General features: G+C 40.5%; 1 protein-coding gene and 1 non-coding gene across 3 annotated transcripts in view; both read right to left on the reverse strand.

The window, feature by feature from the left end:
* BAZ1A (bromodomain adjacent to zinc finger domain 1A) overlaps positions 1-25,559 on the reverse strand; it is a 116,929-nt gene that overhangs the window by 72,760 nt on the left and 18,610 nt on the right. The window lies entirely within an intron of this gene.
* LOC120364143 (U7 small nuclear RNA) lies at positions 12,684-12,745 on the reverse strand. Its single transcript, XR_005579486.1, has one exon. It is a non-coding gene; the product is annotated as a U7 small nuclear RNA (small nuclear RNA).

Raw genomic sequence — 25,559 nt, forward strand, 5'->3', positions numbered from 1 at the left:
GTGGATCACAAGGTCAAGAGATAAGACCCATCCTGGCCAAGATGGTGATACCCTGTCTCTACTAAAAATACAAAAATTAGCTGGTCATGGTGGCATGTGACTGTAGTCCCAGCTACTCAGGAGATTGAGGCAGGAGAATCACTTGAACCAGGGAGGCACAGTTTACAGTGAGCCGAGATTGCGCTGCTGCACTCCGGCCTGGCGACAGAGTAAGACTTCGTCTCAAAAAATAAATAAATAAATATAAATTTTAAAAAAGTAAACATATAATTATCATACAGCCCAGCAATTCTACTTCCAGGTATATATCTGAAATAATTGAAAACAAGAACTCAAACGGATACTTACACACCAATGCTCATAGCAGTATTATTCACAATCGTTAAAGGTGGAATCAACCCATGTGTCCAACAGACAAACTGATAAGCAAAATGTTGTATACACATAATGGAACATTCAGACATAAAAAGGAATGAAATCCTGATACATGCTACAACGTGGATGAACCTTGAAAACATGTACACAGGCTGGGTAACAGAGTAACACCCACAACTCTATAAAAAAAAAATTTAAAAATTAGCCAGGTGTGGTGGTGCACACCAGTGGTCTCAGCTGCTAGGGAAGCTGAGATGGGAAGATTGCTTCAGGCTGGGAAGTTGAGGCTGCCATGAGCAATGATTACACCATTACACTTCACCCTGGGTAACAGTGTCAGACGCTGTCTCAAAAAACAAACAAAAAAAGCTCAAGCAAACAAAAAATGAACATTATGTTCAGTGAAATAAACCACAAAAGGACAAATATATGATTCTACTTATATGAAGTACTCAGGATAGGCAAATTCATAGAGAAAGAACATGAAGCTGGGGGAAGGGTAGAATGGGAAGTTATTGCTTAATAGGTACAGAGTTTCTGTTTGGGATGATGAAAAAGTTCTAGAAACAGTGGTGATATTTACACAATACTGTGTACAACATTAAGTACACTGTGAATGTACTTAATGCCCCTAAACTGCACGCTTAAAATGACTAAAATAGTAAAATTTTTATGTTTCTTTTAGTAAAATGAAAAAAAAAAAACCCACCATTGTTTTATTCTAAGAGAAAAGCTTGAGAAGAAGCTCAATTACCAATCCTACATTAGTAGCAAACGGAAATAATGTCTAAAGAACTGCAGGCTTTCACCACTAACTGGCAGAAATAAACCAGTGTTTCTCAAGAGGAACAACTACAGGAAATCATATCAAAACCTGTTAGGTAATTATGCAGCCTATTGATAGAATGGCTCTATACTTTAATCACATGAACTGTACAAAAATATGAAAGAAATCAAATAGATCTGCCTTTGAAGGGCTTAGACATCAGATCTATGAGGGCTCATAATATTACTAAGGCTTCCCGAAAGTGATGAAGGAATCTTTTCAGGGACCCTATGACAAGGTTTCTCAAGTTAGAAACAGAAATGATCTTTGCTAGCAGAGCCCAGCTGAATGCCCTTTAAGTGGCAACAGTGTAGTGGTTATGGGTCAAATACAGAGTAAATGAGTCCACTCTGAGCCCAAGTATAGTTGGTGTGAGGCCTAAAGTGGTCTGACAGTCATCAGTGGAAACAAGTGACCACAGTAGGTCCCACAGGGCTACAGTAATTTGAGGACTAATATATTTAAAACCAACAGAAAGAAATACAATTCCCTGACAGAAGAATTAGGGAGAAGGAAACCAGTGCAATGCAGAGACATTGCCCAAAAGTAAATTATATAAATTGTAGTAGTTCTTATCAATGCTACTATTAACTCTGTAGCACACCCTAACCACAGGTAGCATTCCTTGCCCATCTAATCAAGGCTAGCCCTTCCGATAGGTACTTAGCTAAACTTATGTTACTCAAGATGTCAAGTCAACACCTTCTAAAAGGTTTCCAGAGACTTAGTCTATGTCTTTCATATCTACTTGCTACCATTTCTTAGTTCTAGGGAGTCCAAAGTTTACAGGGGCCTATGTAAAAAACAGAGAAACATGAATTAAGACCCAGCGAGAGGATCTTAAAGAGTATAGAAACTATTTAAGGTTATAATCCATTATTTGAGAACATGGTGGAAGTTGATAATTAAGAGTCCTATTACTAGCATGCATGTGTGCCTGATTAAATATGTAATTTATATGTATGTCTCTCCTCATCTATCAATCAACTCCACAAGTTATACATTTTCTAGAAGATGAAATTCAGAGCCAGGTTTTGTTTTGTTTTGAGATGAGTCTTGATTCGTTGCCCAGGCTGGTGTGCAATGGTGCAGTCTTGGCTCACAGCAACCTTTACCTCCCAGGTTCAAGCAATTCTGCCTCAGCCTACCAAGTAGCTGGGATTACAGGCATGTGCCACCATGCCAGGCTAATTTTTGTATTTTTAGTAGAGAGAGTGTTTCACCATGTTGGCCAGGCTTGGTTCAAACTCCTGACCTCAAGTGATCCACCCACCTTGGCCTCCCAAAGTGCTAGGATTACAGGCATGAGCCACTGCACCCTGCCCAGGGACAGATTTAAATAATCTGCTGTCAATCACACAACCAGCAATGGCACAGCCAAAACTTTAACTGTGATTCTCAAACCCATATACTTTCTAATTTTCCACTCTGTTACTAGAGAGAAGGGGATGGAACCATTACGTTGACACAAGGGCATTTCAGAACTTTAAGCCCAGGCAATGAGAGGCTCCTTAAAGTGCTAACAACTTTAACACAGTTCAGAATGAAATCAAGACTATGGAATGGGAGCAAGTACAATGTAAGGGCACAACATAAATTAGCTATAATTCTGTAATAAGTTGGACATGAAGAGTTTTGTTTTTTTTTTTTTTCTTTTTGAAATGGAGGGTTTTGCTCGTTTCCCAGGCTGAAGTACAATGGCACAATCTTAGCTCACCTCAACCTCCACCTCCGGGGTTCATGCAATTCTGCTGCCTCAGCCTCTTGAGTAGCTTGGATTACAGGCACCACACCCGGCTAATTTTGTATTTTCAGTAGAGATGGGGTTTCTCCACATTGTCAGGCTGGTATCAAACTCCCAACTTCAGCTGATCTGCCCGCCTTGGCTTCCCAAAGTGCTGGGATTACAGGCGTGAGTCACCGTGCCTGGCTGGAAATAGCTTTTCATGGGACTACTCTGGAATGTATATACCTTCCCCTAAAAAGGTATTTTAAGTAGCCAGTTAAATTTATATCTCAAAAATTCAGGCTGGGTACAGTGACTCATGCCTGTAATCCCAGCACTTTGGAAAGCTGAGGCGGGTCGAGGTCACAAGGTCAAGGGATCGAGACCATCCTGGCCAACATGATGAAACCCCATCTCTACTAAAAATACAAAAATTAGCTGGGTGTAGTGGCATACGCCTGTAATGCCAGCTACTCGAGAGGCTGAGGCAGGAGAACTGCTTGAACTTGGGAGGGAGAGGTTGCAGTGAGCTGAGATCATGCCACCGCACTCCAGCCTGGCAACAGAATGAGACTCCATCTCAAAAAAAAAGAAAAAACAAAATTCAACAAAACAAAAGCAAATTGTAAAACTTTCTAAAACTGAGACATATGCAGAATTTCTACAGGGTATTTGGGAGAGAAGGTAAATAGTTAATGGCAAAAGGAAAGAAGATCTAGAAGCTCGGGTGGACCTACTTGAAATAAGAGACCAACCCTCTCTTTGGGTCTCTAAAAATTGAATTTTTTTAGAGAATCTATAGCATACTTCACATCTGCCCCCCATTCTGCCTCATTAATCTTTATTTTCTTGTAATACAGGTGCAAGAATATTTACAAAAAATACTGTGCTTGGCCAGGTGTGGTGGCTCATGCCTGTAATGCGAGGCCAAGGCAGGTGAATCACAAGGTCAGGAGTTTGAGACCAGCCTGGCCAACATGGTGAAACCTCACCTCTACTAAGAATACAAAAAATTAACTGGGTATAGTGGTGGGCACCTATAATCCCAGGTACTTAGGAGGCTGAGGCAGGAGAATCACTTGAACCCAGGAGATGGAGGCTGCAGTGATCCAAGATGACACCACTGTACTCCAGCTTTGAGGACAGAGTGAGATTCCATCTCAATTAAAACAACAACAACAACAACACTATCTTGGACAATTCATTCCATATTTTCTAATGGTGAACTGATTAATTTGAAGTTTACAGTTAAAAATCAAAGAACCTTAAATTAAGGTTATGTGATACCTCATTTTAAGTGGAAGAAACCACAGCACTCAAGCAAGTCAGGTATTTACACAAAAAGACTGTGAATTATGTTGATTACTTGTCAATGAGGAAAGTCAGAAAAAGAACGTTTTGTTTATAATTCCTTACTTTTTTAGAGAAATAGGTCAATGTAGCTCAAAGAACGTTTCTTTTCTGAAATTTATTATTTTTAGTAGATACAGGGTCCTGCTATGTTGCCCAGGCTGGCCTCAAATTCCTGGGCTCAAACAATGCTTCCACATTGACCTCCCAAAGTGCTAGGATTACAGGCATGAGCAAACATGCCGGGCCAAAAAGAATTTTTAAGTGTTTCATTTTTAACTGTTCTGAGACCCTTTATGGACTACAGAACCAGACCTTATTATTTCTCCAACTGGCATTTGACCTATTATCACAAGATAATAGGTCAGCCTAAATATCACAAGATAATAATCGCTAGATTCTTACTGAAGACTAAATCCATTATTAAAAGACATATGTAGTACAAATAAAAGTCTTTCTTTTTTAGGCAGGGTCTCTGTTGCCCAGGCTGGAGTGCAGTGGCATGATCTTGTCTCACTGCCATTTCTGTCTCCCAGTCTCAAGCAATCCTCTAACCTTAGCTTCCCAAGTAGCTGGGACCACCATGCCTGGCTTTTTTTTTTTTTTTTTTTTTTTTTTGCAGAGATGGGTTTTTGCCATGTTGCTTGGGCTGGTTTCAAACTCCTGGCCTCAAATATTCCTCCTGCCTCAGTCTCTCTAAGTGCTGGGATTATAGGCATGAGCCACTGAGCCCAGCCACAAAAATCTTTAGAAAGAAAATTATAGACAGAAAATCCATGGATTAAACCCTACATATTTCTAATTAGTTTCCAAATATCTGGATATTATTAATATGCTGCTTAAACTCCTCAGTATTCAAAAGTATATTACAGCCTTATTCATTAAGTGTGGCTGCAGAATCAACCAAATTAATTTAAACTGTACTAAAAACTTTAAATTTCCAACTAGTATATTCAAATAAATAGTAGGTATTCAGTTGTTTGTGGGCTCAGCTTTATGCCAGCCAGTATATTGGCACAAACATGTAAGATAACCTTGCTGTAAGGAGGCAAGACTAACATTTTAAGATCAGAGACAACACTTTAAATATGAAAAGGCATCACAGATTTGACAAGTGACCTTTTGTTTCAACACAGCAACAGTATTTTCAAAGTAACTGGCCTCAATGTGAAAGATGCATAGGAAAAGGCTTCTTGCCTTTCCTCTATTTTGAGCCATCCTGAACAATGAAAACGACTGTTATAACATCACGATGATAAAGCAGAAAACAAGTAAAAGCCTGAGTTCCTGACAACTTTGTGGACCTATCATACCAGCCCTAAACTACACACTTCCGGACTCATTTTACACAAGAGAAAAACTTCTATTTTGTTTATGCTATTGAACACTTTTCCATTATATGCATCCAAGACAAATCCCACTGATAAGGAAAGGCAGTCTACTATTCGGTGTGCTAGATATTTATTAAACACTGATCACTTTATAAGCATTTTGTGTATGTTAAATTCACTTCATGAATCACAGAACCTGAATAAGGTTTTTAAATTTGAAAGTTACTGGCAATATAGATTTCAAGTCACATTTGTTTCAGAAAATTGAAAATCTGAAGAGAAAGCAATGTGAGGGAGGCTTGTAGTGATAGAAATGTTCTGTATTACGATTAAATCAATGTCAATATTCTGGTTGTGATACTGTACTATAATTTCACAAGATAAAATCATGGGAGAAGCCACTTTTTTCTTTGAGACAGTCTCACTCTATTATCCAGGCTAGTTCAGTGGTGTGATCCTGGCTCACTGCAAACTCCTGGTTCAAGTGATTCTCCTGCCTCAGCCTCCCGAGTAGCTGGAATTACAAGCACCCACCACCACGCCCAGCTCATTTTTTCACTTTTAGTAGAGATGGGGTTTTACCGCATTGGCGAGGCTGATCTCAAACTCTTGACCTCAGGTGATCTGCCCACCTCAGCCTCCCAAAGTGCTGGGATTACAGGTGTGAGCCACCATGCCCAGCCAGGAAACTATTATTTTACAACTACATGTGAGCCTACAGTAATCACAAAAAAAGTTTAATTTTAAAATACTAATGATAAATATTAACAAAATATTAACTCCAATTTAAAACATTCGTGAGAGAAATAATTAAATACATGATGAAAGTAACAAATATTATATAAAGCTACAGTAATGATGACACTGGAGTATTGGTGAAAGGATGGGCAATAGATCAATGGAAGGGAATAAAGTCCAGAAATAGACCATAATTCCATTTATGTTTTATTCTGGAAAAGGCAAAATTTTGAGGACAGAAATCGGATCAGTGGTTTGTCAAAGGCTAGAAGGTGAAGCAAGGGTTGACTACAAAGGGGCACAAATGAATTTTGTGGAGGGTCATAGAAACGCTGTAGGTCTTGACTGGTGAATTACACAACTGTGTCAAATTTCAGTACTTGGCTGGGTGCAGTAGTGCACACCTGTAATCGCAGCACTTTGGGAGGCTGAGGCAGGTGAATCGTTTGAGCTCAGGAGATCAGCAACGTGGCAAAACTCATGTCTACAAAAACTACAAAATTTAGCTGGCATGGTAGCATGCACCTGTAGTGCCAGCTACTTAGGAGGCTGAGGTGGGAAGATGGTTGTAGCCCAGAAGGCAGAGGTTGAAGTGAGCTGAGATCACATCACTGCACTCCAGCCTGGGTGACTGAGCCAGACCTTGTCTTTAAAAAAAAAAAAGAAAAGAAAAGAAAAGAAAAAAATGAACATTTCCTATTTTCAAAATTAATTTTTTTAAAAAAAAAGAATAATCAAAAAAAATTTTTTAAGTCACAACTCTACACCAAAAAGGGTGAATTTTAGCTCAGGCAAATTCTATAAATCTGATTTTTAAAATGAGTGAAAGTAATACATTTATTAAACTACTAAGAATAAAAGCTTATCTGAATACAGGTTAATGTTTGATTTAAATTATTCTTTAGCTTAAAAGAAAAACAGTTACTGCTTTTCTAAAAACATGACTAATTGAGGTAAGTCTACTTGTTAGATCTCATTGAAGTATAGAGTGGTCCTACCTATACTTATAGTAGAAAATGGTCCTACCTATACTTATAGTAGAAAAGCCAGAGAGTTGTAATGCAAAAAATACGTAAAGGAAATCCTAAAGTTTGTCTCTATCTCAACCATAAGCATATAAAAATCAATCTTAAAATCCCTGTTTTTTTTTGTTTTTTTTTGTTTTTTTTGTTTTTTCAGAAAGAAGCATTATATTGGTGGGTTCTCTCTTACAACCTGAGTTAGTCAAAGCAAAGTCAAGTGCTTTATGCACATTAAAATAAAGTACATAAGGCCGGGCGCGGTGGCTCATGCCTGTAATCCCAGCACTTCGGGAGGCCGAGGCGGGTGGATCACAAGGTCAAGAGATCGAGACCATTCTGGTCAACATGGTGAAACCCCGTCTCTACTAAAAATACAAAAATTAGCTGGGCATGGTGGCGCACGCCTGTAGTCCCAGCTACTCGGGAGGCTGAGGCAGGAGAATTGCTTGAACCCAGGAGGCGGAGGTTGCGGTGAGCCGAGATTGCGCCATTGCACTCCAGCCTGGGTAACAAGAGCGAAACTCCGTCTCAAAAAATAAAAAGAGAAAGAAAATAAAGTACATAAAAACAACTTAAAGAATTTACAATGAAATTATTAGATACACAACTAACTAAGATGATAAAATTAGGCTTAACATGGTTGCTCACACGTGTAATCCTAGCACTTTGGGAGGCTAAGGCGGGTAGATCACCTGAGGTCAGGAGTTTGAGACCAGCCTGGCCAACACGGTGAAACCTCATCTCTACTAAAAATACAAAAATAAGCTGGGCACCTGTAATCCCAGATAATTGGGAAGTTGAGGCAGGAGAATCACTTGAACCCAGGAGGTGGAGGTTGTGGTGAGCTGAGATCACACCACTGCCCTACAGCCTGGGTAACAGAGTGAGACACTGTCTCAAAAAAAAAAATTATACTTACTACTCCCTTCTCAAATTCTTTTAACTGGTATTTTCTAGCTAGACCACCTACTCGTAGACCCCTTTTGGGGAGCTCAAACATGTTTCGTTTTGTCTTTTAACCATCCTTAGGGTACCTTTATAACAACAAATCAATATATGTATTTTTTTTGAGATGGAGTTTCACTCTTGCTGCCTAGGCTGAAGTGCAATGGCACAATATTGGCTCACTGCAACCTCTGCCTCCCGGGTTCAAGTGATTCTCCTGCCTCAGCCTATCAAGTAGGTGGGATTACAGGCGCTGCCACCATGCCCTGCTCGTATTATGTTTTAGTAGAGATGGGGTTTCACCATGATGGTCAGGCTGGTCTCAAACTCCTGAAAATCAATACTGTTGGCTGACTCAGTGACTAGAAGGAGATGAAGAAAGCTGCAAGTGTATCTTTGGAGAGAAAACTAAAATGTAAATATCAGCCTGTTCTAATTGCCAATCACAGCAAGCTATTAATGCAGGGCTAAATTATTTGGCATTACAGTTCCCTTTATTCATTCTATTTGAATATTAGCGACATAATCACTAGCCAATAAGACTTATCTATGTTTTCTTTTTTTTTTTGGAGACAGAATCTCACACTGTCACCCAGGCTGAAATACAATGGCGCAATCTCGGGTCACTGCAACCTCTGCCTCCTGGGTTCAAGCAATTCTCCGACCCCAGCTTCCTGAGTAGCTGAGATTATAGACATGCGCCACCATGCCCAGCTAATTTGTGTAGTTTTAGTAGAAACGGGGTTTCACCATGTTGGCCAGACTGGTCTCAAACTCCTGACCTCAAGTGACCCACCTGCCTCAGCCTCCCAAAGTGTTGGGATTACAGGTATGAGCCACCATGCCCAGCCTTATTTATGTGTCCTTAACACATTTACCTTATTCAGTCCTAGTCATTTATATGTATTTCACTTATCCTTGCCTTGCCAACTCTATCCCTACTACAAATATAAACATGAATATAATGTCTGAGAATAATTAAGTACTAATCTTTTACTCATATTTAATTACCCTGTTGCATCTAGTACCATGGTTTTCAGAAGATACTTAATTGACTGAAATAAAAAATATATATGATTTAAGACTCCATCCTATCAAGTTTTATTTTTATAATATTTTTGCATTTTTCTAACTTTTTAATTATTTGTCTGACATGCAAAGTTTTATTTTGTTTATATAGCACTAATAAATATCTAAAATTATCCTTCTGATTTGTGTTAATCTCTCCTGCACTAGAATGTAAGTCGCAAGTCCTTGTCTTATTTATAACCCTTTTCCCAATGCCTGCAACAACAGCCAGCACACAATACTTACTGAATGGATTATATAAAATGTGCCCTATGTTAAAATACTTACTCAGAATCCTCCCTACCACCTTCAAAGAAAAAAGGCACAATTGCATTTTTCATCCCTGGAAATTCAACTCAAAAGACAGAACTACAACAAATAAATGAAATCTTATTTTTCCCCATGCTTGCTGTCACCTTTTGTTGCCACTAGATAGCATTCTTTCATCTGCTAGCAAAATACTGGAAAAGAAAAAAGCTTAAACATGGCAGAGTACACAAGTAAAATCATGAAGATAACCTTTGATTAGCACAATGGTTAAAAAAAAAAAAAAGAATTTAAGCAGCAGGGCAACCCATTTATTGAAGCATTTTTCTCTTTGAGTCAATAGTCAGATTAAGATGCTGACTTTCCAACCCTCAACAATGTAGTAATTCAGAGCAAATCTGAATCAATAAGAGTGAATGATCAAAAGCTTAATCTGACTACACTTTGACAAAAAATCACAAAATCGTCAAAGTGAAAATAGTAGGTGTTCAATAAATGCATTTAACTATCATACTATCTTTTTTTTTTTTTTTTTTTTTTTTTTTGAGACGGAGTTTCGCTCTTGTTACCCAGGCTGGAGTGCAATGGCGTGATCTCGGCTCACCGCAACCTCCGCCTCCTGGGCTCAGGCAATTCTCCTGCCTCAGCCTCCTAAGTAGCTGGGATTACAGGCATGCACCACCACGCCCAGCTAGTTTTTTTTTGTATTTTTAGTAGAGACGGGGTTTCACCATGTTGACCAGGATGGTCTCGATCTTTCGACCTCGTGATCCACCCGCCTCGGCCTCCCAAAGTGCTGGGATTACAGGCTTGAGCCACCGCGCCCGGCTTCATACTATCTTTTAATCCTTCTTAACTGCTATCCTTTGGTATTGTTTTTATATTTACTTATTCCTCCCAAACAGAAGCATGGTGGTTCTGACACTACCTGTGCTTGAAAACATCATCACTCATGACCTTGGGCATATTTTAATTAATCAACTTCTCTGTATGAGCTTCTCAAACTGTAAAATGACCAAATGAGTAATGATCACATGGCTATCCTGGGAATAATAGTACATGTATGCTCTTCCAAGGCACCTAGGGCCCATTCACATTTGAGGGGTGTCCACTCAGTGAATTTATGGAAAGAAAAGGTGTATGTCAAAAACCTAGAATAGTTCCTGCATATGGTCAGCTCTCAAAAGTTTACTAGTATTGTCATCATCTCACTAAAATGACATACAGCAAGCTTTCAAGAATGGTGACTATAATGTAAGAAAACTAGGAACTGGCTAGAAAAAAGATGAGTCATCACAGCTGGCAGATTCTTCATTTGTCTCTGACAAATACAAGGAGGATCTAACATTTACTGATTTCTTTAGGTGCTAGGCACTGTGGCAGACTGTTGCAGTTATTGAACTGAATCACACCTCTCTGATCCCTTCCCACATTAACTCTGGATTTACTCATGTGACTTGCTTTGGTCACTGTAACACTAACAACATCCAGCATGCTGAGGCTTGTCCTTGCTTCCACTTTGGGGCTTGCTGTCTCTTGCTGCGATCTTTCTACCATCCTGTGAACAAGTTAGGTCTAGTCTCCTGTAGAATAACAGGTCACATGGAATTGGACTTTAGCCACCTCAGTCTGAGGCCCCAGATGTGTAAGGCTATCCTAGATTCTAGGACCTAGACAATCTACTCCTAGCAAGGTCAGCTCAGATTCTAAGAACATTCCAACCAACCACAGAATTGTAAGGTCTTACAGAATTGTAAGACCTTACAGAATTGTAAGACCAATGTTTACTGATACAGGCCACTAACTTTTGGGAGTGGTTTGTTATACAGCAAAAGCTAACTACAACCACCACCATATAAATACAGATGTTTACTCCAGTTTTACGTATCAGGAAAGAAGATTCCCAAAACTACTGTCAGTTTGGCCCCAAAGACTCTACTGCATCAAGCCACCTTTGTATGTTATACTCTGAGGTTTTAGGATCTGGTGGTTTTATCCTACAACCCTTATTTAAGCCTTTCCTTTGTAACAGGAGACAGAATACTATGGTTCATAGCCAAATCAACTCACCACCACTTTTTGTATGGCTCACAAGCTAAGAATGGTTTAAACACTTATTACTTGAAAAAGCGATCAAGAGAACAATAGTATAAAAATATAAAATACTTAGGAATAAATTTAACCAAAGAGGTGAAAGACTTGTACAATGAAAACTATTAAAACACCGATGAAAGAAATTGAAGACACAAATAATGGAAACATATTTCTATGTTTATGAACGCGAAGAGTTCATATTGTTAAAATGTCCTTACTACCCAAAACAATGTACAGATTCAATGCAATCCCTATCAAAATTCCAACACTGGCTAGGAGCAGTTGAATCAAGCCTGTAACTCCAGCACTTTTGGGAGGCCACGACAGGAGGATCACGTGAGCCTGGGAGTTTGAGACCAGGGCAACACTGGAGACCCTGTTTCTAAAAAAAAAAAATTAAAAATTAGCCAGGTATGCTGGCATGCCCTATAGTCCCAGCTACTCAGGAGGATAACCTGAGCCCAGAAGCTCGAGGTTACAGTGAGCTACTGCACTCTAGCCTAGGCAACAGAGTATGAAGCTGTCTCCCTGCCAAAAAAATTTCCGGCATTATTTTGTGATATGTAAAACAATATGAAACAAATTTTAGTGTTTCTTAATAAAATATTTTTGGAATACAGCCATATTCATTCATTACTATACTGTATATGGCTACTTTTGCATTATAATAGCAGAGCTGGGCAGTTGTGTCAAAGACCATATGGACCACAAAGCCTATGAGATTTACTATTTGGATCTTTGTGTTTTTTAAATGTGCCAACTCCTGCTCAGAATTATTCACAGCATATGTTTTTAATTTTAAAAGATTTTGCTCAGACTTTTGTAATGAGTAGTTTTGTATTTTTTCATACTTTCACTACCCTTTTCATTTTATTTAAAAGTATTTTACACGTTATTTCTCTTCTCGTTCAACTTTTTTTTTTTTGGCTGGCGGGGGTGGGGGGGACATTCCAGCAAAAACGGTAAATTCTGCTAGACAAATTCTAAAAGAATTTTAACATTTGACTAAAGAGATATGGGTGTAAATAAATAAATAAATAAATAATAAAAAACCGTAACACTTTTCTCCTTTATCTTTGGATGACCTCTGAATTTGTTTTTTTGTTTGTTTAAGATGGAGTCTTGCTCTTGCTGCCCCGGCTGCAGTTCAATGGCACGATCTGGGCTCACTGCAACCTCTGCCTTCTAGATTCAAGCAATTCTCCGGCCTTAGCCTCCTGCATAGCTGGGATTACAGGCACCTGCCACCACACTTGGCTAATTTTTATATTTTCAGTAGAGAAGGAAGGTTCACCAATTTGGCCAAGCTGGTCTTGAACTCCTGACCTTGTGATCCACTCCCGCCTCCCTCGGCTTCCCAAAGTTCTGGGATTACAGGCGTGAGCCACTGCACCTGGCCTGAATTTGTATAAGAAAGACAACCCTGGCCAGGTGTGGTGGTTCACAGTTTTAACTGCAGCACTTTGAGAGGCCGAGGCAAGCAGATCACAAGATCAGGAGTTTGAGACAGCCTGTCCAATATGGTGAAACCCTGTTGCTACTAAAAAAATACGAAAATTAGCCAGGTGTGGTGGCACGTGCCTATAGTCCCAGCTACTCGGAGGCTGAGGCAGGAGAATCACTTGAACCCGGGAGGTGGAGGTTGTGGTGAGCCAAGATTCTGCCACTGCACTCCTGGGTGACAGAGCGAGACTCCATCTCAAAAAAACAAAACCAGTAAACTGTCATCTTATATTGGCCAACTGCAATGTATTATGATGGAGGCAGGAAAAGATGTAGTAGAGATATTTTATCCAGAAGAGCCTCTAATTCCTCAGATCTGAAACTGTAATATTAACCATGTAGATATGAAATTCCCAATGGGGATTTAGGTTAGAAGCAGCTATACAATCTCATCTCTTTTGTGTGATAAGCCTATTAGAATATTTGCCTGCCATTGGTAACTAAGAACTTCAGAACCATTACTATTCTACTTCACCACTCTGCTGCTAATCAATTCAGAAAGACACAAAATGAAGCCAACACTGAATGTCCTTTCACATTGATGTGAACCTCAATTTACTTGCCACTCCCATTTTTATCATCTTTCTTATTATAAACAAGATCCCCACAGTAATGATCGTAAGTCCTAGTGGAGACTCAGCTGACTGCATGTGGTGGCATCAGTGTAAAGAATAAAGAAATTGCCATAAAAACTAACCACTCTTATCCCCAGCATTTACCAAAGACTTTCTTATGAGGCATTAGACAGATGCTCCTAATAGCCACTATAATTTGAAAGCCCTAAAGAAATTTATATGGTAAGTCTAAACTTATTGAACTATTTTGTGAAGCAGTTGAATCCATGCAGAAACATTTACAACATAGCTTTATATGCTATTTGAATAAATGTTTAGAAACAGATTCATTTTCTATTTTCATTTGTTTTTGTAACTACGTATGAATTTTTAGCATATAAAAAAAAGGGTTTCCCAGAAATGACCTCCCAATTTATACTCTTACACAAGTAAATAAGGGTTCTAAATGTTAACTGTTCAACCTGCAATGACAATCCAGGAGCCAATTAGGTCATACGGTCTCTGGTACATAGAGAAAACCCAACAATATATGCCTAAAAAACATAGTTCTAAGATTCCAGAGAAAGAACAGTTATGCCTACCTATGTAACAAACTTGCACATCCTGCATGTGTACCTCAGAACTTAAAAAAAAAATTTAAAAATAAAAGAACAGTTATCCCAAATAACCCCTTTTTAAGCAATTAAAAATTGTATCAATCAGTAATACCAAGATGCCACAGCTGAGGAGGAGGTAGCCTAGAAGCTTCCTTTTCCAGGTAAAGGGAGAAGTAGTGTGGATTCTTTAGTGTATTCTGATACCCATTGTTACTTCAAAAAGAAAAAAGAAAAAAAAAAATTGTATCACTGGCCATATGCGGAGGCTCACACCTGTAATCCCAGCAGTACTTTGGAAGGCTGAGGCATGTGGGTCACTTGAGGTCAGGAGTTCGAGACTAGCCCAGGCAACATGGTGAAACCCTGTCTCTAGTAAAAATACAAAAATTAGGTTGGCTGTTGGTATGCACCTGTAATCCAAGCTACTCGGGAAGCTGGGGCACAAGAATCACTTGAACCCAGGAGGCAGAGGTTGCAGTGAGCTGAGATCACACCACTGCATGCACTCCAGTCCAGACTGGCTGACAAGCAAGTCTGAGTCTCAAAAAAAAAAAAAAAATTGTATCATCAACATATTAGGCTCATCAGGGTTTACTGAAAACAATTCTGAGATGTTGCTTAGGACTTTTTTGTCCTGGAACTAGCAATTCTAATCTTACCAATTCAGTAGTATATACGGAAGGTGCAGGATTGAGAAAAAAAGGTAGTGTAAGCTGACCAAATAAAAGCCTTCTTTCTGAAAAAAGAACTTTATCAATTTAGTGTGTCTAAAAAATCTATACTATCTTTGACCCTAAGTAAGAAGTCTCCATCCTGTGATCCTTTCAGCTAATCTATATTTTTTACTTCGTATTTCTACTCAACCCTTTCTCAAAAACTTCTACTTGATTAATCCCACATGTACCCAATCACTGGGATCCAAGCATGCATACATTTAAATCAAAATAACTATATTTGTTTCTTGACTATTTTATGTTCATCTTACTGCATCAATATATTTAGCAGCTCTCTTTTGTCTGCACATTAATGCCTTTTAAAGATTCACTGACAGCATTTGGGCTAGCAATATAAAAGAACCCAAAGATAAAACGTCAATTTTCTCGTTTTTAATTCTAACATATAGTGAGTACTTAACGCTCTGTATCATAGGTTATTGTGCTAATTTTCTCTCTCTTTCTTTTTTTGAGACTGGCTCTGTTGGCCGGGCGTGGTGGCTCATGCCTGTAATCCAAGCACTTTGGAGGCCAAGGCAGGCGGATCACCTGAGGTCGGGAGTTCAAGACCAGCCTGACCAACATGGTGAAACCCCATCTTTAAAAAAAAAGAAAAAGAAAGAAAAAAAGAGAGACTGGCTCTGTCACCCATTCTGGAGTGCAGTGGCACAATCTTGGCTCACTGCAACTTCTGCTTCCTGGGCTCAAGCGATCCTCCCACCTCAACCTCCCAAGTACCTGGCACCACAGGCACGCACTACCAAACCAGCTAATTTTTGTATTGTTTTTATAGAGATGGGGTTTTGCCATGTTGCCCAGGCTGCTCTTGAACTCCTGACCTCAAACCATCTACCCACATTGGTGTCCCAAAGTGCTGGGATTATGGGCGTGAGCCATTGCACCAGCTAATTTTCTTTCACTTTATTTAAACTGTTTAAAACATTCTACCAAATGGAACATAGAAGGTTCGCAGGGAATATACTTTTAATGGTTGAATAGTTAAGAGCTCTAATTGGTTTATCATCACTTGATGCCTAAATTGACATCAGTTTACAAGATTAAAAAGAATTAAGGCCAGGCACAGCTGCTCATGCCTATAATTCTGGCACTTTGGAGGCCAAGGAAGGTGGATCACCTGAGGTCAGGAGTTCAAGACCAGCATGGCCAGCATGGCCAACATGGCGAAACCTCGTCTCTACTAATACAAAAAATTAGCTGGGTGTGGTGGTGGGTGCCTGTAATCCCAGCTACTCAGGAGGCTGAGGCAGGAGAATTGCCTGAACCCAGGAGGCGGAGGTTGCGGTGAGCCGAGATCGCGCCATTGCACTCCAGCCTGGGTAACAAGAGCGTAACTCCGTCTCAAAAAAAAAAAAAAAAAAAAAGAAAAAGAAAAAAGAGAGGGAAAAAGAAAAGGGCACACATCTGTGTGTTCTGATATGAGAAGACAGCCAAACCATTACTAAGTAAAAAAGCTGCTTTCTAATTTTTTATGTTAGTATAGTAGAGAAAAAACGGTAGAGAAATACGCACTAAATTTCTGATAGTGGTTATCTCTTAAGGGAGTATTTGGAAAACAAACTCCAGGCTTTCATCTTTTGCATTTTGCTCATATATATATATATATATATATATATATACACACACACACACACACATATGTATATATATAAAATATATATATGAATCTTTTACTTTAATAGAAAAAAGATTTTTAAAAATTTATAAACTTTACTTTTGTTAAGTGGAGCAAATTAAAAGTTTTGGGTCACTCATTATGATTATGAGGACTGAAATGAAAGCATCTAGCCCACTGCCTAGCATACAGGAAAAGCTCAATAAATGTTAGTGTACTTCCAGTTCTGTCTGTGATGTCTTCTAATGTTAACAAGTTTTATACTGACCCATGAGTATAATTTTGTAGCTGCTGCTTATTCTAGCTTCTCCTTTGCTATTAGGTACCACTTCTTGCTTTGTCAGTATATCCACTTTTAGAAGTACCTTCTGCCACATATTGCTTCAAATCTACCACAAACACTTTCAGCTCGTAAAACATCTTAACTGTGCCTACTGTGTGTCTCTTTTTTTTTTTTTTTTTTGATGGACATTTGCTCTTGTTGCCTAGGCTGGAGTGCAATGGTGCCATTTTGGCTCACTGCAACCTCCACCTCCCAGGTTCAAGCGATCCTCAGACTCCCCAGTAGCTGGGATTATAGGCATGCACTACCACACTGAGCGGATTTTTTTATTTTTAATAGAGATGGGGTTTCTCTGTGTTGGTCAGGCTGGTCTCAAACTCCTGACCTCAGGTGATCCATCCCCACTTGACCTCTGAAAGTGGCAGAATTACAGACATGAGCCACCACGCCCAGCCAACTGTGCCTCTTTTATAGCAATTTATTCTTCTTCAGTTATTCTTAAACCTTTATTAGCTCCTTTAAACTTTGAGTGTCTACACAGAAAAAGACTTGTATTCATTTTTGTATACCCCATCATAGCGCTACTGTAGCAGTCACTCAAATGTCTGTATGTACAAACAGACAAAAGCTATACCTGTGACTAAAAAAAAAGTTCAGGCCAGGCATAGTGGCTCACGCCTATAATCCCAGCACTTTGGGAGGCCAAGGCAGGCAGATTGCTTGAGCCCAGGAGTTTGAGACCAGCCTGGGCAACATGGCGATACCCCATCTCTACAACAGATACAAAAATTAGCCAGGTGTGGTGGAACGGGCTTGCAGTCCCACCTACTCCGGAGGTTGAGGTGGGAGAATTGCCTGAACCCAGGAGATGGAAATCACAGTGACATGAGATTCCACCACTGCACCCCAGCCTGGGCAACAGGGCAAGATGCTGTCTCAAAAACGAACACACAAAAAGTTCAAAGAGGATCCCAAAATAACTTGAGACAGTTTAACACTAATGTTTTAATTTTAGTATAGGACTTAGGTCAATAGGCGCTTGAGTAGCTTTTATAGTCTAATCAGAGGTAAAACACATGGATGAACACTGTGACAGTGTTCCCTACCCAGTTTTAGATTTTCAGCTAACTTTTATGTCTAAAGTTATATTCCAAAGAATTGGAACTATTAAGCAGTCTGTACACTAGCTTATGAGACACAGTATTACAGAGGTTCCTTAAGGGTAGTGCTGACTCTCCAAGTAGGCAAATTTTTAGAATCCCTGCCACTTTTTTTTTGAGATGGAGTCTTACTCTGTCACCCAGGCTAGAGTGCAATGGTGTGATCTTGGCTTACTGCAACCTTTGTGTCCCAGGTTCAAGCAATTCTCCTGCCTCAGCCTCCGAAGTAGCTGAGACTACAGGCACGTTCCACACGCCCAGCTAATTTTTGTAGTTTTAGTAGAGATGGGGGTTTCACCGTGTTAGTCAGATGGTCTCGAACTCTTGACCTTGTGATCTGCCTGCCTCAGCCTCCCAAAGTGCTGGGATTACAGGTGTCAATCACCAAGCCTGGCCAAACCTTTGCCACTTCTCTGTAGCAAGTATCTTTTCTCTTGCACACATTCAATTTTCTCCCAAATGGAATTAGTATTCCATAGCCATTATGGTGGTTGCAAAATGTAGCTTTTCACAGACTGTAAAGATATCTACATTTCAACAGAAATGTAGATTCCTTCCAGACACAAAAAACTGTAGGTAGAACTGGTAAAATAGAAGAGGTTAAAGGTGGCCAGGCACAATGGCTCACGCCTGTAATACCCATACTTTGGGAGGCCGAGGCAGGTGGATTACAAAGTCAGGAGTCTGAGACCAGCTTGACCAGCATGGTGAAACCCTGTCTCTACTAAAAATACAAAAAATTAGCCAGGCATAGTGGCATGTGCCTGTAATCCCAGCTACTCGGGAGGCTGAGGCAGGAGAACTGTGTGAACCTGGCAGGCAGAGGCTGCAGTGAGCTGAGATCATGCCACTGCACTCCAATCTGGCGACAGGAGTCTCAAAAAAAAGGAGGAGGTTAGAGGTGGAAACTGTGCAGAAAAACAGCTACCTATTCACAAATTAACCCGGTTTTGAATATCTACTTCAAAGGTGACATCAATATGCTAATTCTTATTTTTAAAAAGATGCTGGTAAAAAGGTCTGAAAATGGCCGGGTACAGTGACTCATGCCTGTAAATTCTAGCACCTTGAGAGCCCGAGGCTGGTAGATCACTTGAGGCCAGGAGTTCAAGACCAGCCTGCCCAACATGACGAAACCCCATCTCTACTAAAAATGCAAAAATTAGCCGGGCATGGTGGCAGGCGCCTGTAGTTCTAGCTACTCAGGAGGCTGAGACACGAGAATCGCTTAAACCCAAGAGGCAGAGGCTGCAGTGAGCTGTGATTACACCACGGCACTCCATACGAAGTGGAACCCTGTTTCAAAAAAAAAAAAAAAGTCTGAAAATAGGTTGCCCAAAGCGCACTTTAATTTAAAAAATTACCAAATTTGGTTAGGTTCAGTGGTTTCATGCCTGTAATCCCAGCACTTTGGGAGGCCAAGGTGGGTGAATCACGAGGTCAGGAGATGGAGACCATCCTGGTCAATATGGTGAAACCCCATCTCTACTAAAAATACAAATAGCCAGGTGTGGGGGTATTTGCCTGTAGTCCAAGCTAGTCAGGAGGCTGAGGCGGGAAAATTGCTTAAACATGGAGGCAGAGGTTGCAGTGAGTCAAGATCAGCCATTGTACTACAGCCTGGGTGACAGAGACTCCGTCTCAAAATAAATAAGTAAAATAAAATAAAATGTTAAAATTGCAAGATATCTTTGAAGTTTAATTATAAAATTTAATTTTCAATAGAAAATTAAAATCAATAACAGAAAAAAAATTAACTACCACATAAGCCTCAAGTCAACAGCATTTTCCCCCAGTAAAATACTACCATATTCTATGGCAATTCAAAATGTGTACAATACATGCATACAAACATATATATACATTTTCATTTCAATCTCACAATAACCCAAAAGATGTCTTTGTCTAACAAAGTCTAACTCCAAAGCCTGCCCTTCACTATCACTACCTGCCTTCCATAAAATTTTTCTCAAACTATAAACAAAAAGCAGAGATAAAGGTATCCTATTAAAACCAAGTGTTGGCTGGGCACAGTGGCTCATACCTGTAATCCCAGCACTTTGGGAGGCTAAGGTTGGTGGATCACCTGAGGTCAAGAGTTTGAGACTACCCTGGCCAAGATGGCGAAACCCCATCTGTACTAATAATACAAAATTAGCCAGGCATGATGGTGTGCACCTGTAATCCCAGCTACTTAGGAAGCTGAGGCACACGTATCGTTAGAACCCTGTAAGCAGAGGTTGGAGTGAGCTGAGGTCACAACATTGCACTCCAGCCTGGACAAGAGAGTGAAACTATGTCTCAAAAAATAATAATCAAAATAAACACAAGGCCAGGCATTGTGGCTCACACCTGTAATCCCAGCATTTTGGGAGGCCAAGGCGGGCAGATCACCTGAGGTCAGGAGTTCCAGACCATCCTGGCCAATATGTTAAAACCCCATCTCTACTAAAAATGCAAAAATTGCCGGGCACGGTGGCTCAAGTCTGTAATCCCAGCACTTTGGGAGGCCGAGGTGGGTGGATCACGAGGTCGAGAGATCGAGACCATCCTGGTCAACATGGTGAAACCTCGTCTCTACTAAAAATACAAAAAATTAGCTGGGCATGGTGGCACATGCCTGTAATCCCAGCTACTCAGGAGGCTGAGACAGGAGAATTGCTTGAACCCAGGAGGCGGAGGTTGTGGTGAGCAGAGATTGCGCCATTGCACTCCAGCCTGGGTAACAAGAACGAAACTCCGTCTCAAAAAAAAAAAAAAGCAAAAATTAGCTAGGTGTGGCACGCATGCCTGTAGTCTGTAGTCCCAGCTACTTGGGAGGCTAAGGCAGGAGAATCGTTTGAACCCGGGAGGTAGGAAGTTGCAGTAAGATGAGACCATGCCATTGCACTTCAGCCTGGGTGACAGAGCAAGACTCAGTCTCAAAATAAATAATAAAATAAATAAAAATAAATAAAACCAAACGTTAAGTTTAGCCTATAATTCTGTTCCCTTACATATTTTAGGTTCAGCCGAAAGGTTTCTCTGTACATGGTTAACTATAATCTAACTGAGTATGTAAACAGACTATAATCTATTCTTGTAACAAGTAGCTAAGTCTCAGTCAATAACAGCAGCCATACTTCAACCACTCAAAAGCAGCAAACTGTTCAAACCATGTTTAAATAAGCCGAACACCAAGCTGCAATCAATCTGGCTGTTTCTGTACCTTAGTTCTATTTTCTGTATGTGTCTTTCCCTTTTCTGTTTATAAATCCTCTTCAACCACACAGTAGCACCAGAGTCACTCTGAACCTATTTCTGGTCAATTAAACCCTGTTAAATATAATTTGTCTTAAGTTTTTCTTTTAACACAAGTGGTGAATGCATGGATGCTTACTGTATTTTTATTTTTTATTTCTTAATTTTTTTCTTTTTCTTTTTCTTTTTTCTTTTTTTTTTTTTTGAGACAGAATTTCGCTCTTGTTACCCAGGCTACAGTGCAATGGTGCGATCTCGGCTCACCACAACCTCCGCCTCCTGGGTTCAAGCAATTCTCCTGCCTCAGCCTCCCGAGCTGGGATTACAGGCAGGTGCCACCACACCCAGCTAATTTTTGTATTTTTAGTAGAGACAGGGTTTCACCATGTTGACCAGGATAGTCTCGATCTCTTGACCTCGTGATCCACCCGCCTTGGCCTCCCAAAGTGCTGGGATTACAGGCTTGAGCCACCGTGCCCGGCTATTTCTTAATTTTTTCTTACATATATTTAAAAGGTCTTAGGTCAGGCATGGTGGCTCACACCTGTAATCCCAGCATTTTGGAAAATTGAGGCTGACAGACTGCTTGAGCCGAGCAGTTTGAGACCAGCCTGGGCAACACAGCAAAACCATGTCTCTACAAAATACAGAAAAATAAAAACGCAGCTGGGCATGGCGGCACACATCTGTGGTCCCAGCTACCCGAGAGGCAAAGGTGGTAGAATCACGAGGTCAAGGCTGCAGTCAACTGTGATCATGCCACTGCACTCTAGCCTGAGTGACAGGAATGAGACCCTATCTCAAAAAATAAATAAATAAATAAAAAGTAAAGGTATTTTTACCCTTATTGCACACTTAAGAAAGAGAACAGCCGGGCGCGGTGGTTCAAGCCTGTAATCCCAGCACTTTGGGAGGCCGAGGCAGGTGGATCACGAGGTCGAAAGATCGAGACCATCCTGGTCAACATGGTAAAACCCTGTCTCTACTAAAAATACAATAAAACTAGCTGGGCGTGGTGGTGCATGCCTGTAATCCCAGCTACTTAGGAGACTGAGGCAGGAGAATTGCCTGAGACCAGGAGGAGGAGGTTGCGGTGAGCTGAGATCGTGCCATTGCACTCCAGCCTGGGTAATAAGAGCGAAACTCCGTCTCAAAAAAAAAAAAAAAAAAAAAAGAAAGAGAACAAATGGGATTTCTATTTTTAGGTCATTGAGGAATCGCCACACTGTCTTCCACAATGGTCGAATTAATTTACATTCCCACCAACAGTGTAAAAGTGTTCCTTTTTCTCCACATCCTCTCCAGCATCTGTTGTTTCCAGATTTTTTAATGATCGCCATTCTCACTGGTGTGAGATGGTATCTCAATGTGGTTTTGATTTGCATTTCTCTAATGACCAGTGATGATGAGCATTTTTTCATATGTTTGTTGGCCTCCTGTATGTCTTCTTTTGTAAAGTGTCTGTTCATATCCTTTGCCCATTTTTGAATGGGCTTGTTTGTTTTTTTCTTGTAGATCTGTTTTAGTTCTTTGTAAATTCTGGGTATCAGCCCCTTGTCAGATGGGTACCTAGCAATCCCATTACTGGGTATATATCCAAAGGATTATAAATCATTCTACTATAAGGACACATGCACACAAATGTTCATTGCAGCACTGTTTACAATAGCAAAGACCTGAAACCAACCCAAATGCCCAACGATGATAGACTGGATAGGGAAAATGTGGTACATATACACCATGGAATATTACACAGCCATCAAAAACGATGAGTTCACGTCCTTTGTAGGGACATGGATGAACCTGGAAACCATCATTCTCAGCAAACTGACACAAGAGCAGAAAATCAAACACCGCATGTTCTCACTCATAGGTGGGTGTCGAACAATGAGAACACATGGACACAGGGAGGGGAGCACTACACACTGGGGTCCGTTGGGGGGAAATGGGGGAGGGATGGGGGGGTGGGGAGGTGGGAAGAGATAGCATGGGGAGAAATGACAGATACAGGTGAGGGGATGGAAGGCAGCAAACCACACTGCCATGTGTGCACCTATGCAACAATCTTGCATGTTCTTCACATGTACCCCAAAACCTAAAATGCAATTAAAAAAATAATTAAAAAAAAAAAAAAAAGAAGTGGGAAAAAAGGCAAAAAAAAAAAAAAAAGAAAGAAAGACAACAAAAAGGCCAGGCTTGGTGGCTCATGCCTGTAATCCCAGCACTTTGGGAGGCCAAGGCGGGTGGATCATGAGGTCAGGAGTTCAAGACCAGTCTGGCCAAGATAGTGAAACACCGTCTCTACTAAAAATATAAAAAAGAAGTCGGGTGTGGTGGTGTGTGCCTTTAACCTCAGCTATTCAGGAAGCTGAGGCAGGAGAATCAACATGAACCCAGGAGGCAGAGGTTGCAGTGAGCCAAGCAAGATCACACCATTGCACTCCAGCCTGGGTGACAGTGTGAGACCTCGTCTCAAAAAAAAAGAACAAAAACATACTTGAACAAGCAAGCTAAATAATGAGGTATCATCCAATTTGGCAAAGGTTAAAAGACTTAATATTCAGTGTTCGGTGAGTGTGGGGAACCTAAGCCTAGTCTCAATGCCACACTGAACTCGGAAGCTCTTCAATTATCTTATTCATAACTTTAATATTTAGCAAGTCTGCATGTTTGTCTCTCCCTTAACTGAACTCCTTAAGAATATCTTTATTTTATTTTTTTAGTGACCAGATCTCACTCACCCAGGCTGGAGCATAGTGGCACAATCACAGCTCACTGTAGCCTAGAATCCCTGGGCTCAAGTGATCCTCGCACTTCAGCCTCCTGAGTAGCTAAGACTACAGGCATATGCCACCATGCCTGGCTTTTTCTTGTTTTTAATTTGTGTATAGACATGTTGCCCAGGCTGCTTAGAGCATCTTAATTCTTTTCAAAACCCCCATATAACCAGCCCCGTATGTAGCCTGTAAGAAGTACTTATGAAGCTGGGTGTGGTGGCTCACACCTGGGGAGGCCAAGGTGGGTGGATCAACTGAGGTCAGGAGTTCGAGACCAGCCTGGCCAACATGGTGAAACTCCATCTCTACTAAAAATACAAAAATTAGTTGGGTGTGGTGGCAGAGACCTGTAATCCCAGCTACTCAAGAGGCTGAGGCAGGAGAATCGGTTGAACCCAAGAGGCAGAGGTTGCAGTGAACTGAGATCGTGCCATTGCATTCCAGCCTGGGCAATGAGAACAAAACTCCATCTCAAAAAAAAAAAAAAAAAAAAAAAAAAAGAGGCACTTACGAATAACATAAGCAACAGGTCCATGAAACACAAAATCAGAGCAATCAGAAAATAACTGGGCCTGATTTGAGTGCAAAGATGGCTGAACTGATATATTACTTCCTGAGGCTTCCGCATATTTTTTCTTCTTTTTAGAAACAGGGTCTTGCTCTGTCACCCAAGCTGGGGTGTAGTTGGCATGATCATAGTTCATTGTAACCCTGTATTCCTGGGCTCAACTGATCCTCCTGCCTCAGCCTCCCAGGTAGTTGAGACTATAAGCATGAGCTAAGCATCTTCATCTTACCATCCACTAGAGGCAAAAAACTGAGACATCACCCGTAATTTCTCCTTTCCCACACATTCTCCTGCCCAACCCAGCATCCCTCCAATCCATGAATAAACTGCGTTAGTTCTCCACCCAAAATATCCTGAGTCCATCCAATTCTCTCCATCTGTACTGCTATCGTCTGATTCAAAATTCTTATCTGCACTAGAAAGGCCTGTTGTAATAGTCTCCAAACTGGTTCCAGGATTTCCATGCTTGACTTCCTTCCAATCATTTCACCAAACAGCAGCCAGAGCAGTATTTTATACCACTTCCACTTCAGGGCCTTTCCCTCTGTCTAAAGAGTTCTTAACATGTTTGGTTCCTTCTCCTTCATTCTGTTATCAGAGTAAACGTCATTTCCTCCACAGCAACATTCTCTGGCCACCCTAGCTGAAGTGCCAACCACTTCCTCCCCTCACTCTCTACCATACCACTGCCTTCAAAGCACTTCTATTTGAAATTTGTTTTGCATTGTTTATACTTTAATACCTACTCTGCTCACATACTATGTGCCAT

The sequence above is a fragment of the Saimiri boliviensis genome, chromosome 2 (assembly GCF_048565385.1).
Source record: "Saimiri boliviensis isolate mSaiBol1 chromosome 2, mSaiBol1.pri, whole genome shotgun sequence".
Lineage (NCBI taxonomy): Eukaryota > Metazoa > Chordata > Mammalia > Primates > Cebidae > Saimiri > Saimiri boliviensis.